The sequence below is a fragment of the Protopterus annectens genome, chromosome 6.part0 (genome assembly GCF_019279795.1).
Source record: "Protopterus annectens isolate FY-2018-M chromosome 6.part0, PAN1.0, whole genome shotgun sequence".
NCBI lineage: Eukaryota > Metazoa > Chordata > Ceratodontiformes > Protopteridae > Protopterus > Protopterus annectens.
Genome location: NC_056737.1, coordinates 100,293,658 through 100,310,284, shown reverse-complemented (window position 1 = coordinate 100,310,284; position 16,627 = coordinate 100,293,658).

Sequence of the window (16,627 nt, the reverse complement as noted above, 5' to 3'; positions counted from 1 at the left end):
AATTAGGCCATAATAATATGCATTCATTATACAGAATGAAACAATGATGGAATAATTAAGGGAAATCATTAATAGAGAAAACATCTTTAAAATAAATAAAGTAAGAAAAGTTCAAATCAGATAAAAACAACATACATCTGAATATAAAGACATCACTCTTGGTAAAATGAAAGTAGCACTATGCTTCTAATCAGCAAGGTCCTGGTCCAGGTCATTACACAGCATCCCTCTTAAAGTGACACACATGCAACACAACACTGACACTAACTATAGCTATAACATTACTTTATTAAATGGCTTAATTTCACTTGACACATACAACACAACAGTGAATCTAACTACATGCATAATATTGCTATTTTAAGTGGCTTAATTTCAAGACTCTCATTCAGATCAAATGTCATAGTCCACAGCTTGAAAATCCAGAACGTTCCTCCAATACTTAATTCTAAATCTAATTCTCTACCTCTTAACCTACCATACATTATAATTCAATATCTTGAAATAAGTTTATTTTTATATATTCATAGATATTCCAATGCTATTGAGTCTTACAACCATTTACTCCTTGCCAATTCTCTCCTTCAGACTGTACCTCCTATCTCAAGAATGGAAATTGTATTCATTCTAGTCAATCCTAGGGTAAATTTATGAAAACCTAATTATCTTGATTATGTTGAAAGGAACATACTAAGTTGCACTGCTTAACATACAGGAAACTTTATGGGGAGTTGACAGGTTATAAACAAGTCTGTCCATCACGTTAGCTGTTGGTGAAGATTTACATCTCTGGTTCTAGCACTGCTGGAGCCACTGGACCTATGGAGATACAGGAAGTTCAGGATAACCAGGTCTGTAATGAAAAAGTAAGTGAGACAGAGAAATTCCCTCCAAATTATGTAAGACACTGACTATAGGGATACAGCATCCAGCCTTTCTTGTAAGTGCAGGAAATTTAGCCATGTGATTTTTGTAGTTAAGAACCTTTGGGGTTCTTCTAATCATTTGATATGATTAGTGACCTACAACCTAAAGTGAACATTGTACTCGATAATTGGTCTGTTCAATGCTGAATATAAGGAAACAATTATGTGTTTAGACCATGATGATATTCCTTTGGTAACTAGTTGTGCTAAATAAAAGGATTTCATGATAAATGTTGTAACATGATGCTTAAAAGAGAGTGATTTACCTAACCAAGTTTCTAGGTCCTTGACTAGATTTTCCTTTTTTTTTTGGTCTATATAACACTGCTAGGGAAGGGGTTGTCTACCACAAGTGCTGATAAGTGATGCAAAAGTTTACTATGACGGGTTAATTCTGGAGGGTTTGGGTGTCATAGGGTTCCAACAGTGCTTCTCAGGTAACAGCCATCTGCAGACTTTGGGGTTCTCTGCTTGGAGATCATAGAAGTAAAGGCTGAAAAGGAGTGGTCCCATTACCAAGTCAGGAGGGGTATCACTGGTCTCTTTCCTACTTTTAAATGAGGTGAATACAACTTACACTGTATGGATTCTGTCTTTTGGCTAGTTTGTTATCCATCTTACCAAATATGGTTCAGATTTTAAAGCATTTAACATTTGCATGATGCCAGCATGAGGCACTGGAGTCAAAACCCTTGCCATGTCACAATACATCATGTGTATTGCATAGTTACTGCCTTCAGCCCCTGTAACCCTTTCAAAGAAGTTTACCATAGTCAATTGACAGGATCTACTCTCCATAAAGCCAAACTTTGTGGGGGTCAAGTCTAACAATAATCTTAATATCACAGGTTATGAGGTTAGTTATAATGTATTCTGGAGCTTTGCATATGAGGAGTGTATGACTGATTGGTCTGTAATTAGCTGGTTGTAAGGCCACCCTTATGGAGCAGCTTTGCCACTGCAGTGCACTACTTTGCCAGACAAAACCAGTAAATAAAATTAGGTTAAACAGTTTAAGGGATGGGTCTGGAAGGGCATGTTTAACTCTATCATTTAAGCAACTAGGTATATTGTCATGGCCAACAGATGAATTATTTTAGGTCTTGGTTATGACGTTCAGTAATTGATCTTTATAGATAATTTGGGGAATAAGGGATTCAACTGTTTTATGGTTTAAATAGAAGTCTTGAGAATGATGTTGGCACTACATGAGTTACATGGGTTTTGGTACAGTGTTCAGGTCAATGACTGTCAAGGAGCACTGATTGCTTCGTTTTAGGATCATATGCCTAATCTCCTACCCCATCATCAAGATTATTTCTGAATATATGTAAGGACTTAGACAACCTAATGCATGATGGAAGTTTTTTTCCATAATTCAAGTCATTTTAATATATAATTTTCTAAGTGTAGTCCTAAAGCTTTGCATTTGTAAATTCAGTTCCTTATTTTTTTTTTATGTTACAACTTGTCTGATTTATTTATTTATTTATTTATTTATTTTTGTTGACCGAGAGTGTCCGAATGGACATAGGTCCATTTTCAGTGGAGGCCCAGGGAGAAAAGCTCCACAGTTAAAATAAACAGACAGTAGTTACATTGGATTACATAGCGATTAACAATTTACATAGCAATTACTTACAATATATTTACAGATGAAGAAGATAGTACATCAGTAGACAACTAGAATCTTTATCTGTGAAGTACATAACAGACATTAACAAATGTTACAATAAGAAGTTCCTGCTATATAATAAGTACTAGGCTTATGAGCATCTGAGCTTGCTATAATCAAGGTAGTTAGTGGAGTGGAAAGAAAGGTAGTGGTTGGATGGGGTGGGTGATATTAGAGTGGGAGCTGCACGGCATAGCCAGCATGTTTTTACGTGCACTTTTAGTAAAGTTTTGAAGTGGGTGCATGATGGTATGGAGGTAATTGTGGGTGGGAGGGAGTTCCATAATTTGACTATGATGCAAGAGAATAGTGCTTCACCAGCAGAGTTATTGGCTTTAGTGATCGGAAAGTGATTTTTGTTGCTGGATCTTAGTGGTCTGGTGGTGCGTTAGGGTTTGAGTAGATTCTGGAGGGATGGGACATTTACTGGATGGTTTACTAGTTTGTGGGCGAGTGAGAGTTGATACCATTGAAAGAGGTGAGGGAGTTCAAGCCAGCCCAATTCAGCAAGTGGGAGACAGTGGTGACTATGGTAGGATGCCCCTGTGGCGAATTTGGCGATTTTGTTGTATCAGGTTTCTAGCTTGTTTAGATCACATTGCCTTAGGTTGGTATATGTTGGAGAGGCATAAAGTAGGGTGGAGATAAGGTGGGAATTTGCTATTGAAATCTTTGCTGCTTTGGTGAGAAGTTGCTTATTTCTGTATAACGCTCCTAGTTTTTTGTGGGCTTTTTTTATGGTCATGGATATGTGAATGTCAAATTTTAGTTTATTGTCTATTTCCACTCCTAGCAATTTGGTGTGTTCAATTGGGTATATAGTGATGTTGTCTTTTGCTGTGATGTTAAAGTGAGAATTGTTTTTAGTATGTTTGGTGGGTTGGAAGATGAGTAGTTTAGTTTTGTTTGGGTTGAGTATTAATTGGGCATCGGATAACCAAGTTTCAACAGAGGAAAAGGCTTCCTGTGTGACTTTTTGTAGTTTGGGTAGGGACTGGGCTGAGCAGATGATGGTCGAGTCATCTGCAAATTGTATGAGTGTGCCATGTTTGGTGGCAGAGGCTAGATTATTCTTGAAAACAGAGAAGAGTAATAAGAAATAAGAGAGATAAGGATTAATATCTAATATTGCTATATGGACTTGTCATAAAATGCTTTGTATGTTAAATAAATTAGCTTCCTATATAATGATACCTTAAGGTGTATACATTTAGATGTGCACATTGTTTCTTACATAACATGCCACTTTATTTTAATAATTTCTTAGTTAACTTCCCCTGTATAGATTTTAGGGATTCCAGCTGTATAATATTACAGATACAAAAGTTATTGTTGTATTCCATTATGGGTCATATGCATGCCTTATATAGCATTATCAGGCAGCTAACATCCATTGTAGTTAGGATTTTTAACATTAGGCCCAATAGTTTCATAGAACAACTTCTCAAGTAGTGAATATGTCTAGTTAAATATTACTTGGCAGATACAAAGATGCCAAGGCACTTAAAAATCAGCTTAATTTAAATCTGATGTAAAAATATGATCCCTAGTTAAGGATTTACTAAAATACATATTGCAGCATTTATCTATATGGAATATTAAACCAATTACCTTTGCATATATATGCATTTCTTCCAAATATTTATTAATGCTTGAAATGTTATTATTACTTGATGAAAAAGAAACTAATTGCAGTCATAAGCATAAATGTAGCTAGCCTACAGCTTTTATTTTGTGAGATTGTTGTAAATACATTATTAAATAATGAGGGGCCCAAAGCTTAACCTTGTGGTTCTCCTGAATTGACTGGAAGGTGTCCTGAGCTAACTCCATTGATTTTTACACACAGTAGCCTGCCAGTTAACCAGGATATAATCCATATTATTATGTATAAATCAATGCTTGACTTTCTCCTGGCTTTGATTGCTGAGTGAGGAAGAGAATCAAAGGCTTTAGCAAGTTTCCAATGTGTAATACCAGGGATCAGACAATAATCTATGGACAGAGATATTTAATCAGAAAACTCTATTGGGATGATTAGTGTGGATCTGCCTTTTATGAAACAATGTTGATATATATCTAATAATACCAACTTATCTGCATTTTTATTTAGAAGATCAATAATGTAGTGTTTGAAATATTTGCCCAGGACAGATATCAGACAAACTTTTCATCAAAATAGAATAGAAAAGCTTTTATTTAAATTCTGCTTAAATATTGTAAACTGCACTTATATTAGCCTATGTAGTGATTTTTTTTTTTTTTTAGTTTTCTGGGGTTTTTTTCTGTGTTTTAGCCAAAAAGTTATCTGTTTTAATTTTTTATTTTGTTCTGGGACTTTAGTCTTGTAGCTTCATTTGCAGTTATGGGGAGATTGTGTATTACTGTAAGATTTTAGCATTGTTTATACATTTTACTGTACTTTTATTTCCATAAGTAGAATTACTTGTAAAAGCTAGCTGTTTGTATTTAAAACCTTTCTGGAGCTTTAATCTTGGAGCTTCATTCACAACTGTGAATGAACTGAGAACTACTGCCAGAATTGAGCCTCATTTAGTCATTTATTACAGAAGTATTTTTTTTTCATAAACTGCAGTACTGGTAAATATCTGCTTAGTCTGGTGCCTTAGTCTGTGGCAGGATTGTAGTAGTGGCAGTAATCTGAATTCTGCTCCAGTATGTGTGTGTCAGTACTTTTATAGTTTTTTACATTCCAGAGTTGCTGCTAGAATCCTTTGCTTATCATGTATATGGTTAAAGTTGCATTCCAGTGTTTTTTCTGTTTAACTTGATCTGTTTTTCCCCATTCTTTGTGTCTGCCCTAGCCCCTACTGAGACATTATGCTAAATTTTCTGAAGTTCTAACCACAGGACTAGAGCTCCAGTATTGGATCCCTTTCTAGGAAATCTGCTTCTAGCAGCTTGAATTTTTCCCCAACACTTCCACCTTTTTCTTGTGATTTTAAAAGCCAATGTGCCTGGCTTCTGCCCCTTATGGTAATCTGACTTCCAAAGTCCATCCCACCCCTCTTTCATTACCCTGTAGAGATTCAAATGCCTAGATAGAAAATGTTATCTATAAAACTACTCAATACTGAAATCTGTAAGTTAATGTGGCTAAAACAATGCTGCTGCACAGAGAGGAACTTAGAGCAACTATGTTGTGATTTAAACACCACTGCTATCATATTTTAGTATAATCTAACCTGGTCTATTGCCTAATCCCAGAAACCACCCAAGGATATCTCTGTATAACCCAGTCGACAACCTACAGTAGCACACTCAACTACAGGTCTGGACAACATGGATATGCAATTTCCAAATGTGTCTGTAACCAGCTTAGTAAATAAGGGCATTGTGAGATAATGTAGCAATTGTCTGATGCTCACAGATGCCATTTAATACTTAAAGAAACAAATACGGTATGCAAGAGATGCACATACACAATTTCATTGGAGACTAAAATTTTGCATACAAACAAGGTTGTCAAGAACACACACACACTACAGCCACCATACACAGTGTTCATCACACACAACACCAACACTATACCAACTTATGCTCAAGCATTAAAAAGCAATCTTCCCAAACCTCAAAGACTTCTTAAGCTTATAAATGGCAACACTTATCCTCAGAAATCTTTGAAGCACTCACTAAAAGCAACACCAAATACCAAACAAGTGCCTACGTGCAGTGTAGCCCCAAGACCGAGGCCAATAAGGCAAGCAAGCACATTACCCAGGACTTTTGACATAGGGGACTCCATTGTATTACACACATATTCCCCACTCACCAGACTGAGCAAAAAGATGAAAATGGTAAGTTGTTTATCTGGAGCCAGGATCAGCCAAGGTACACATGCACTGAAGTCACTACACCACATGTACAAGTATGATTCTATCATAGTCCATGTGGGTGTTAATGACCTGAGACATGCATCCCTGAACAATATACAGGGAAACATTATTGAGCTCTCTGAATATGTGTCTAAAGCAGAAATTTGCCTTGCATTGAACAGCATTCTACCTTCACCAAGGATGATGCTACAGTATGAACAAAAGATGACTGACATCAATAACTGACTTAGTTTTTAATGTCTTTCCAGGGGGATTAAATATTTGTCAGCATGGGAAGACATGGTTAACAAACTACATTGCTTTGCAAGAGATGGTCTTCACCTATCTGTCCTAGGCTTCCAAATATTAGCTAAAACTTTATCCACTCTCTTACAGCCTTTTTAGGTAATATCAAACTGACAAGCCTACCAACACAGCAAATAAAACCCAACGAAACCTAAAGGTGTTAAAGCTCAATACTAAGGGTCTAAGCAAGAAACACCACACCCTACACGCTTTCCTTTCTCTGGAGAATATAGACATTTGTGCCATTAGAGAGAGATTGTTTAAATCCACAGAAAGTACTCCAACAGTGGAAGGCTTCAGTGCCTTCCATACATTTAGAGCATCAGTTGAACAGACAGGGACAAAAGGTGGCAGAGTCTTGATCTGCATTAGCCACAAGTATAACTCTAGGTTGGTTAAAAAGAATGATGCCCTGGAGTTTATCCATGTGCAAATCACCATAGACAAGTCTCATACCATATCCTAGCAAGCTATAGGTCATAGAAGGTATCATGACTCCCATAGCTCATACCTAGACCTAATGGAGGCACTCGCCATTAAACCCAATACCTAATTCATGGGAGACTTTAACTACCCCTCTATAGACTGGAAAATATACATTGCTTCAAATTTGTAGGCATAACAATTCTTGGACTTCATTAACAGGAATACCCTTGACCAGATAGTGCGCACACCCATCAAAGGTTCAACCAACATGATAGAGCACTGCACCTCCCCAACAGTATTATATCCTCATTGGTGAGGTCAGACAACATTTTGCAGTTGCTGTTAGTGTTTTCTAGAAGACCTACAGATGGCAGTGTAGAACATGTCTCACCTAATAATATGTGTATACAAAAACTCTGGTCACTGCTGCTGTTGTGCCTCCATAGTTGAAATGCTACCCTGGTACACTGGGTGCCTCTTGGTGTTCACACCCTCATATACAGGATGGCCACAGAGTTGAAAGATGTTGTCATATCAGCAGCATGCAGGTCTATCTAACAAAATGAAGTATACCATATATATATATATATATATATATATATATATATATATATATATATATATATATATATATATGACAGTATACATGAGTAGGGAGAGGTATGAAATACAGATGTTTTGTGCCTTTAAAGATGCATCAGTGATGATGTGTTTATTGTATCAGAGTAGGGCTGTCAGTAACATAGTGTGTGTACTATACTGTGGTACTGCTGTCAGTAAGATGGTGTGTATAGTGTATAACAGTAGTTCTGTCAGTAAGATGGTTCGTATACTGTGACATGGTAGTGCCATCAGTAAGATGGTGTGTATATTGTACCACAGTAGGGCTGTCAGTAAACTGGTGTGTATACATAGGTTCATAGTTTCATAGGTAGGCACTAGGCTATTGGCCCTAGGGCCTTTATAAGCCTAGCCAAACAGTACCCTGGCTTTTGCCACCCAAGAAAATTATTTTCCTGTGCCCCTGTCAAGCAGAGCCACAGAAGTGATCCCCAGGGTGAATTTCCTATATCCCATCCATTCATCAAGATTTTTCTTAAAGAGCGCTAATGAGGAGCTTTGTTTGATATAGATAGGTAGTTTGTTCCAGAGTATGGGAAGTCTCTGAGACAGGAATCTATCCCTCCAGCATGTTCTGTTTATTGTGGTGACAAGGTTTAGGTCCCTAGAGCATGTAGCTCAAAGGGATTGGGATTTCTTTACATGGAGCATGTCCAACAGCTCTGGGTTTGACATAGCTTTGTATGTTAGGCAGAGATCGCATCTGAGTAGGCGATATGCAACAGAGTAAAGCTGAAGTTTTTTGAGATGATCTGCGTAGGGCATCTGTTTGAGGCCAGTAATCCTCTTTGTGAGGTATTTCTGTGGCCTTTCCAGTTGTTGTAGATGTCTTGTGAGGTACATACCAAAAGGGATGTTGTACTCTTTAATGGATCTAATGAGTGATGAGTAGAGGTGAACAATGACCTCTTTTTTCCTGGATACGAAACCTTTTGTGATGAGGCATGCCACGTAGAAGGATTTCCTGACTACTGTGGCAATGTGATTATCAAAGGAGAGACTACTGTCCACCTGTGTCCCAAGGTCTCTTATCACACTTTCGGTGTTAAGTAGACTACCGCCTATGTGGTAGTTCATGGTTACAGAGTTTTTACCAAAAGGGATGACAATGCACTTTTTGGCATTGAGCTTGAGGCCATGGCTTTGACACCAGGCGTCTGTCTCGGTGAGGCTGTCAATAAATGGTGTGTATAGTGGAAGTGTTTTTAGTAAAATAGCATGTATACTATACAATGGTAGTGTTGTCAATATAATGCTGAGTATACTGTACCATGGTAATGCTGTTAGTATGATTGTGTGTAGACTATACAATAGTAGTGTTGTCAGCATAATGCTGAGTATACTGTACCATGGTAGTGTTGTAAGTAAGATGGTGTGTATGCTGTTCATAGTAGTGCTGTCAGTAAGATGTTGTGTATACTGTACCATGGTACTGTTGTCATTAAGATGATGTGTATAGTGTACCATGGTATTGCTGTCAGTAAGGTTGTCTGCATACTGTACCATAGTAGTACTGTCTGTAACCTGGTGTGTATACAGTACCCTGGCACCATTGCCAATATGATGGCGTGTATACTGTACAATGGTAGTGTTTTCAACAATGTACCATGGTAGTGATGTCAGTTAATTATTGTGTATCCTGTACCATGGTATTAATGCCACTAAGATGGTCTGTATACTGTACCATGGTAGTGTTTTCAGTAAGATTGTGTGTATAGTGTACAATGGTAGTGCAGTCACTTAGCTAGTGTGTATCCTGCTCCATGGTAGTGCTGTCAGTAAGCTGGTATTTATACTGTACCATGGTAGTATCCTCAGTAAGATGGTGTATATACTGTACCATGGCAGCATCGTCAGTAAGATGGTGTGCATAATGGGCAATGGCACTCCAGTAATTAGCTGGTGTCTATCCTGTATCATGGTAGTGCTGTAGTGTGGTGTGTCAGTAAGTTGGTGCTTATACTGTACCATGGTAGCATTCTTAGTAAGATGGTGTATATACTGTAACATGGTAGTATCATTAGTAAGATGGTATGTATACAGTACCATGGTAGTGTTCTCAGTAAGATGATGTGTATACTGTACCATGATAGTGCTGTCAGTAAGGTTGACTGTATACTGTACCATGGTAGTCCTGACTATAAATTGTTGTATATATTGTATATACTGTACCCTGGTACCATTGCCAGTATGATGGTATGTATACTGTGCCATGGTATAATTGTCACTAAGATGGTATGTATATTATACCATTGTAGTGTCTTCAGTAAGACTGTGTGTCTAGTGTACAATGGTAAAGTGGTTACCTAGCTGGTGTATATCCTGTACCATGGTAGTACTGTCAGTAAAATGGTGTTTATACTGTACCATGGTAGTATTCTCAGTGAGATGGTGTATATACTGTACCATGGCAGCATCATCAGTAAGATGGTGTGCATAACGGACAATGGTAGCCTGTTGCTTATCTGGTGTGTATCCTGTACCACGGTAGTGCTTTCAGTAAGTGCTTATACTGTACCATGGTAGTAATCTCAGTAATATGGTGTATAAACTGTATCATGGTAGCATTGTCAGTAAGATGGTGTGTATACAGTATCGTGGTAGTTTTGTCAGTAAGATGATGTGTATACTGTACTGTGTTAAAGCTGTCTTTAAGCTGATGTGTATACTTTTACTGTTCAGTAAGACTGTATGTATACTGCAATTGCTCAATAAGACGGTGTGAATACAGGACCACAGTAGTACTGTCATAGCTACTCTGTGTATACTGTACCACAGTAGTGCTGTTAGTAAGATTGTACATATACTGTGCTACAGTGGGTCTGTCAGTTAGATGGTGTTTATACTGTAACACAGCAGTGCTGTCAGTATAATTGCATATATACTTTATCACATGTCAGTTAGATGGTGTGCATATTGTACAACAATAGTAATGTTAGCAATATTGTATGTATTCTACACAACAGTATTATTGTCAGTAACATTGTATATATACTGTAGAACAGCAGCACTGTTAGTAACACTGTGTATACTGTACCACAGTGATGCTATCAGTAAGATGATACATATAGTGTAAAACAGTAATGCTGTCAATAACAATGTGTGCATGCATCAAAATAGTAATACTGTCAGTAGCAATGTGTGTATAAGGTACCACAGTAATGCTGATTATAAGATAGTGTATATATTTACCTCTACCATGGCAATGTTGTATGCAAGTTGGTATGTATACAGGTACTGTTTAGTAAGACTGTGTGTATACTGTATAGCAGTAGTGCTGTTAGTAAGATGGGGTGTGTAATGTACCACAGTAGTGCTGTCAGCAGAAATGTGTATACTGTACTACATTAGTACTGTCAGTAATCATGTGTGTATACTGTATTATACTGTAAATTATACTTTTATACCTAGTGCTTCGGTTGATATTAGCGACACTATTATTGCACTTAGATTGTTTACCCGTAATGTGGCATTGAAACTGCTATAATGATCAATTCGTTTCTGTTGAAAGTGATAACCAAAAAGTTTTTAAGAAGAGAAGTGTTTTTGTTCCCCAATTGCCTTACAATGTTGAATGTTTTTTAAAAGCTTGTGAAAATGATTTTTATGAAAATAGTTTATACATTCAACAGAAAGCATTTAATCTCAACAAACAGGAAAAATCAGCATTAGATAATTTAATGAGGAATGATAACATTGTTATTAGGCCTTCCGATAAAGGAGGCCCAGTAGTTATTATGGATGCACACTATTACTATGATAGTATGTTAGAGATGCTACATGACGATACAGTATATAAAAAAGTATCGGTAGATATTGTGTATGAGATCCAACGAAATATACAGAGTATGCTATATGAATGTTTACGTATGGGACTTATAACAAAAGAATTTTTTGACTATTGTATGGTAGAGTTTCCCCTGATACCCAGGCTTCACGGCCTTCCCAAGATTCATAAAAATCTTACTTGTCCAAAGTTCAAACCCATAGTTTCTGGTTCAAATTGGCTAACTGAACCTATTTCGATCTTTTTGGATACAGAACTTAAAGGTATTCTAAACAATTTTTCATATGTATTAAAGGACATGGAACAATTCCTGACTAGTTTATTTGAAGCTACTAGTTCTTTAAGTAACCTTAATAATTTAATATTGGTTACTTTAGATGTAACTTCATTATTTACCTCTATTCCCAATAATGAAGGGATTAGTATGGTAAGGAAACCTATGATAGAGCGTGGTAATATTGATACAAAGAAAGCTGATTTTTTATGTATGCTTTTAGAAATAGTTCTGGATAATAATATATATTTTATTTAAAGAAGTATGCTACAAGCAAAATACAGGTGTAGCGATGGGTACCAGCTGCGCAAAAACATATGCAAATTTGGTAATGGCAGCTTGGGAAACAGGATATGTATTATCTGTGCAACAAGTTAATTACTATAGGAGATTTGTTGATGATTTATTTATTTTGTGGCAAGGGGATGAGAATTCATTATTGGAATTCTTCAATATGCTTAATAATAGTATTGATTTTTTAAAGTTTACTTTGAAATACTCTAAAGTTAGTATAGAATTCCTAGACGTTACTGTTTGCATTAAGGAAGGGTCATTTACTACGGCCATTTATAGGAAACCATGTTATCAACCACATTTTTTGCATAGAACTAGTATGCACAATCCAAGAATATTTCATAATATAATTAAAGGACAAACAATGAGACTTTCACGGTTATGCTGTGATGATGAAGTTTTTAATAGTGAACTGGTTAAACTGAAAGTTGATTTTTTAGATAGAGGTTATGAAGAAACTGAAGTGGACAGAATATATGAACAAATAAAATCTGAAAGGCTAGGTCGAGCTAAACCATACTTTAAACAGAAGTCATTGGATTTACCAACAAAAATGAAATCAATAGCACCCAGTAAGGTATCTATTACTCTACCCTATGCGAATAATGTGAACAAAATACAAGAAGTTATTCATCATAATTGGCACATTTTATTAATTGATGAACGGACAAGAAATGTTGTTGGTGATTATCCCACATATATTTTTAAGAATAAAAAATGCTTAAAATAGCAGCTATGCTATCCTTCTAATTCACTTAATTTGGATAGGAATAGATATAGTTATAATTTGACATGGCTAGGCACTAAGAAATGTGGAGACTGTATGCAATGTTCACATATAGATGAATCTAGGTTCTATAGGCATCCTGATACAGGATACCCATGGGAATTAAAGAATACGAGTACATGTAAAACTAGAAATGTGATCTATGTAGCTCACTGCATAGAATGTTATTCATTCTATGTAGGAAAGACAAATCGTACTTTACGTGAACGTATTAGAGATCATCCAAACACCAATAGCATGCACAGAGTCCTATGGCAGCGGCAATGTCAGGCCAATCAAATTCCACAACTCCACAAATCTGATACAAAACGTATATAAAAAACGTTTATTAAAAGGACGTGAGCGCTTTCACCATGAGGCTTCTTCAGACGTTCATCATAAACACCATATTAACATCTTTAAATACTAATACAATCCTCCCTATTGGTTAGAAGGCAGCATCACATGTACACTCATTGCATTGGCTAAGCAACCCTATGCAACTACAAACAATGCATTTAAAACAACGGACAATACACTTATATAAAAAATAATTAATACAATAATTAATAAATACGAAATATCATGAACAACTCTTGCATATAAAGTGTCATGACATACATCTAATTCTGTCTTATAGTGCTGGCAACCTTGAAGACTAATACTTATGGGAGAAAAAATAATCATAAGGGTAAGGGCATCCAAGCAGGGGCCTCAAAACTGCTTCCTCGGTCTTGAACACCTCTTTTTCTTTAACATAGGTTTCAAATTCACCTTCTCATTCAAGCCGGGCAAATGGTCAGCTTTACATCTAATGATCCAGCGTAGTTCACACTCTAGTGTGTAATTGATCAGATCACCACCCCGTGTACTTGGAAAAACCTCCTGTATCACACAAAACAAAAAACTATGTTGGGGGCCATGCAACTTCACATGTTTTGCCAGTGAATTCACATCTGTTCCCAATCTTATGTGATATTGGTGTTCCCTAATCTTTTCACGTAGGGTCCTATTGGTCTTGCCAATATAAAACGATGTGCATGCCGTACACCTAGCTAGATAGACCACATTTCTACTCATACAGTTGGTACATGTTTCAAACCTAAAAACATAGTTATTGTGTGGATTGACAAAGTTCATTCTACTATCTATCAAACTGCATTGATTACAGCTCCCACAACCTCTGGTGTTGTAGCCTCCCATATTGTCACCTTTAGATGTTAATGCTCCCTTATAACATAGTAAACTCTTCAGGTTGGACTTGTTCTTATATACAACTAAGGGAGCCGGTCCCACTAGCTCGCTTATTTGTTGGTCCAAACCCAAAATCTCCCAATGTTTACTCATTAGTTCTTTCAAAACGGACGCATCTCTCATATAAAAAATTGGTGCCCTGACAAAACTTGGGGCAAGGACCTCTTGATGTTCCATATCAGGTGTAATATTAGAAAAATAAGGTCTAGCTGTGGTAGTCCTAAGCCTACATACCTCGTCCAACACCGTGTCGAACATTTGTTCGTCATACCCCCTCACTAAGAACATGGTTCGTAGCCTGGTAACCTCTTCTTCGAACCCAGAGCCACATGGGTTCAACCTAGAGGCTCGCATTAGTTGGCCCTTCATTACATTATTGAACACATGACGAGGGTGCATACTGCACCTATGTAAAAATGTGTTCTTAAAGCACAACTTACGATGAATAGAGGTGTTCAAAATTCCTGATGGAAGCCTCACTATGTTTACATCTAAAAAAGATATCTGTTCTAAAGAAGAAGTACACGTAAACCTCAAGAAATCAGTTGAGGTATTTAATGCGTCCACAAATGAACTCAGCTCTTCCATGCTCCCATGCCAAAACAGGAAGAGGTCGTCGACAAATCTTTTATAAAAGCCAACTCGTTCTCTATAAAGCCTGGATTTAAATAGAAAAGAGTCCTCCCACTGCGCCATTACTGCATTTGCATAACTATTGGCGCAGGGTGTCCCCATTGCCACACCATCCCTTTGGGAAAATAATGAGTCCCCAAAAATAAACACATTGTTATGTAGGATCGTTTCCATAAACAGAGAGATCAACTCAACCATTCTAACAGTTAATCCAGACCTAGATCTCATGAAATCTTGAAACCATGTCATCCCTTTATCATTCGGTATTGTCGTAAAAAGACTAACCACATCTAAGGTAACCAAAACATACTCAGCATGGTCATCTAACGTCTTAGTATATTCATACAACTGAACCAAAAACTGTTTACTGTCTTTTAAAATATGTGTAGTTGCATCAACAAAGGGTCTAACATAATATTCTACAAAAATAGACATTGGTTCTGTCAACCAACCTTGGGCAGCCACAATTGGCCTCATCGGTGGTGTTAACAAGGATTTATGAACCTTAGGAAGGCCTTGGATCACTGGTATTCGTGGGTTACTAACTTTCAAGTAAGAATATAACTCATAAGTAATGTCTTCAGACATTAATAGATCATCTAACATTCCAAACACTTGGAAGACCTTCTCTGTAACCTGGGGCGTTGTAATCTTCTCATAGAATTTAACATCGGACAACAAATTCATCATGCTAGCTCTATACCAGTCTAGATCCATCACAACTACAGGGCCTCCCTTATCTGCAGGCCTAATCATGATAGTAGGATCAGATCTCAAAGATGTTAATGCCTTCCTTTGATTGAAATTCAAATTGCCCATTCGCCTCTTCTGGGCAGCTCTATTCAAATTGGAGTGGTCGTGTATGCCCTTCTCCACTAACTGTGAGAATGTTTCTAAGAGTGGATGCAGCTGGGGTGTATAAACACTATTACATTTAAACATCGTATTAGACACATTTGCTCCATAACCACCAAACTCTAGCTTTAATTGCACATTCCTAACAAACATACGAACATCTAGTATTGAATCAACTGGGTCACTATATGTTGTCGGAATAAAATTTAAACCCATGTTCAACACCTGTTGCTCATAAACAGTCAACTCCTTGGTAGAAATATTAACAATCAGCGATTCCGGACCCTCTCCCACATTTTCTTCAGGGTGGGACCTCGCTGTTCGCTGTCTGACCCCTTCCTCTTGTATCTGCCTCTGTTCAGTGATCGAGACCTCCCTACACGTTGCTGTGCTATCGGAAAAGGATTAAAAGAGTTGTTAGAACTACTAGTGTGTGTAGCTCCATCACCTACCCCCGTTAAAGGAACCTTTCTCCTAACAGAAGTATCGGTGTTCAAAGGCTCCACACTCACAGTAGTTGGAGCTGTCTCCCTATTTAATGTAGCTACATCATCAACTGGGGCCAATGGGAGTTGTACAATCGGCCCATGCGGCCTCTGTATATTATTTGAAACACCAACATCTACCAATTCATTAAAAGTTCTATTCACATTATCTCCCACATTGTGTGGAACCATTGAATTACCATCATTAATGTACCTGTTTTTAACAGTATTGCCAGCACTTGCAGAAGTAACATCCCTTCCATTTCTACCTGTCACAAGCGTATTACTCGCATCATGTGCATTACTGAACGGTCTGGGCCAAGTAAAAACAATTATTTTTAAAATCCCTTGTATCTCTTAGAATCTTACTTTTCTTTTGTTCCAAGAGCTTTTTTTCAAACAATAAAACATTATCTACTACTTTATCCAGTCTTACATTCAACAATTCGTCAGAGTACTTAGCCCTTACAGTATGATATAACTGGTTAA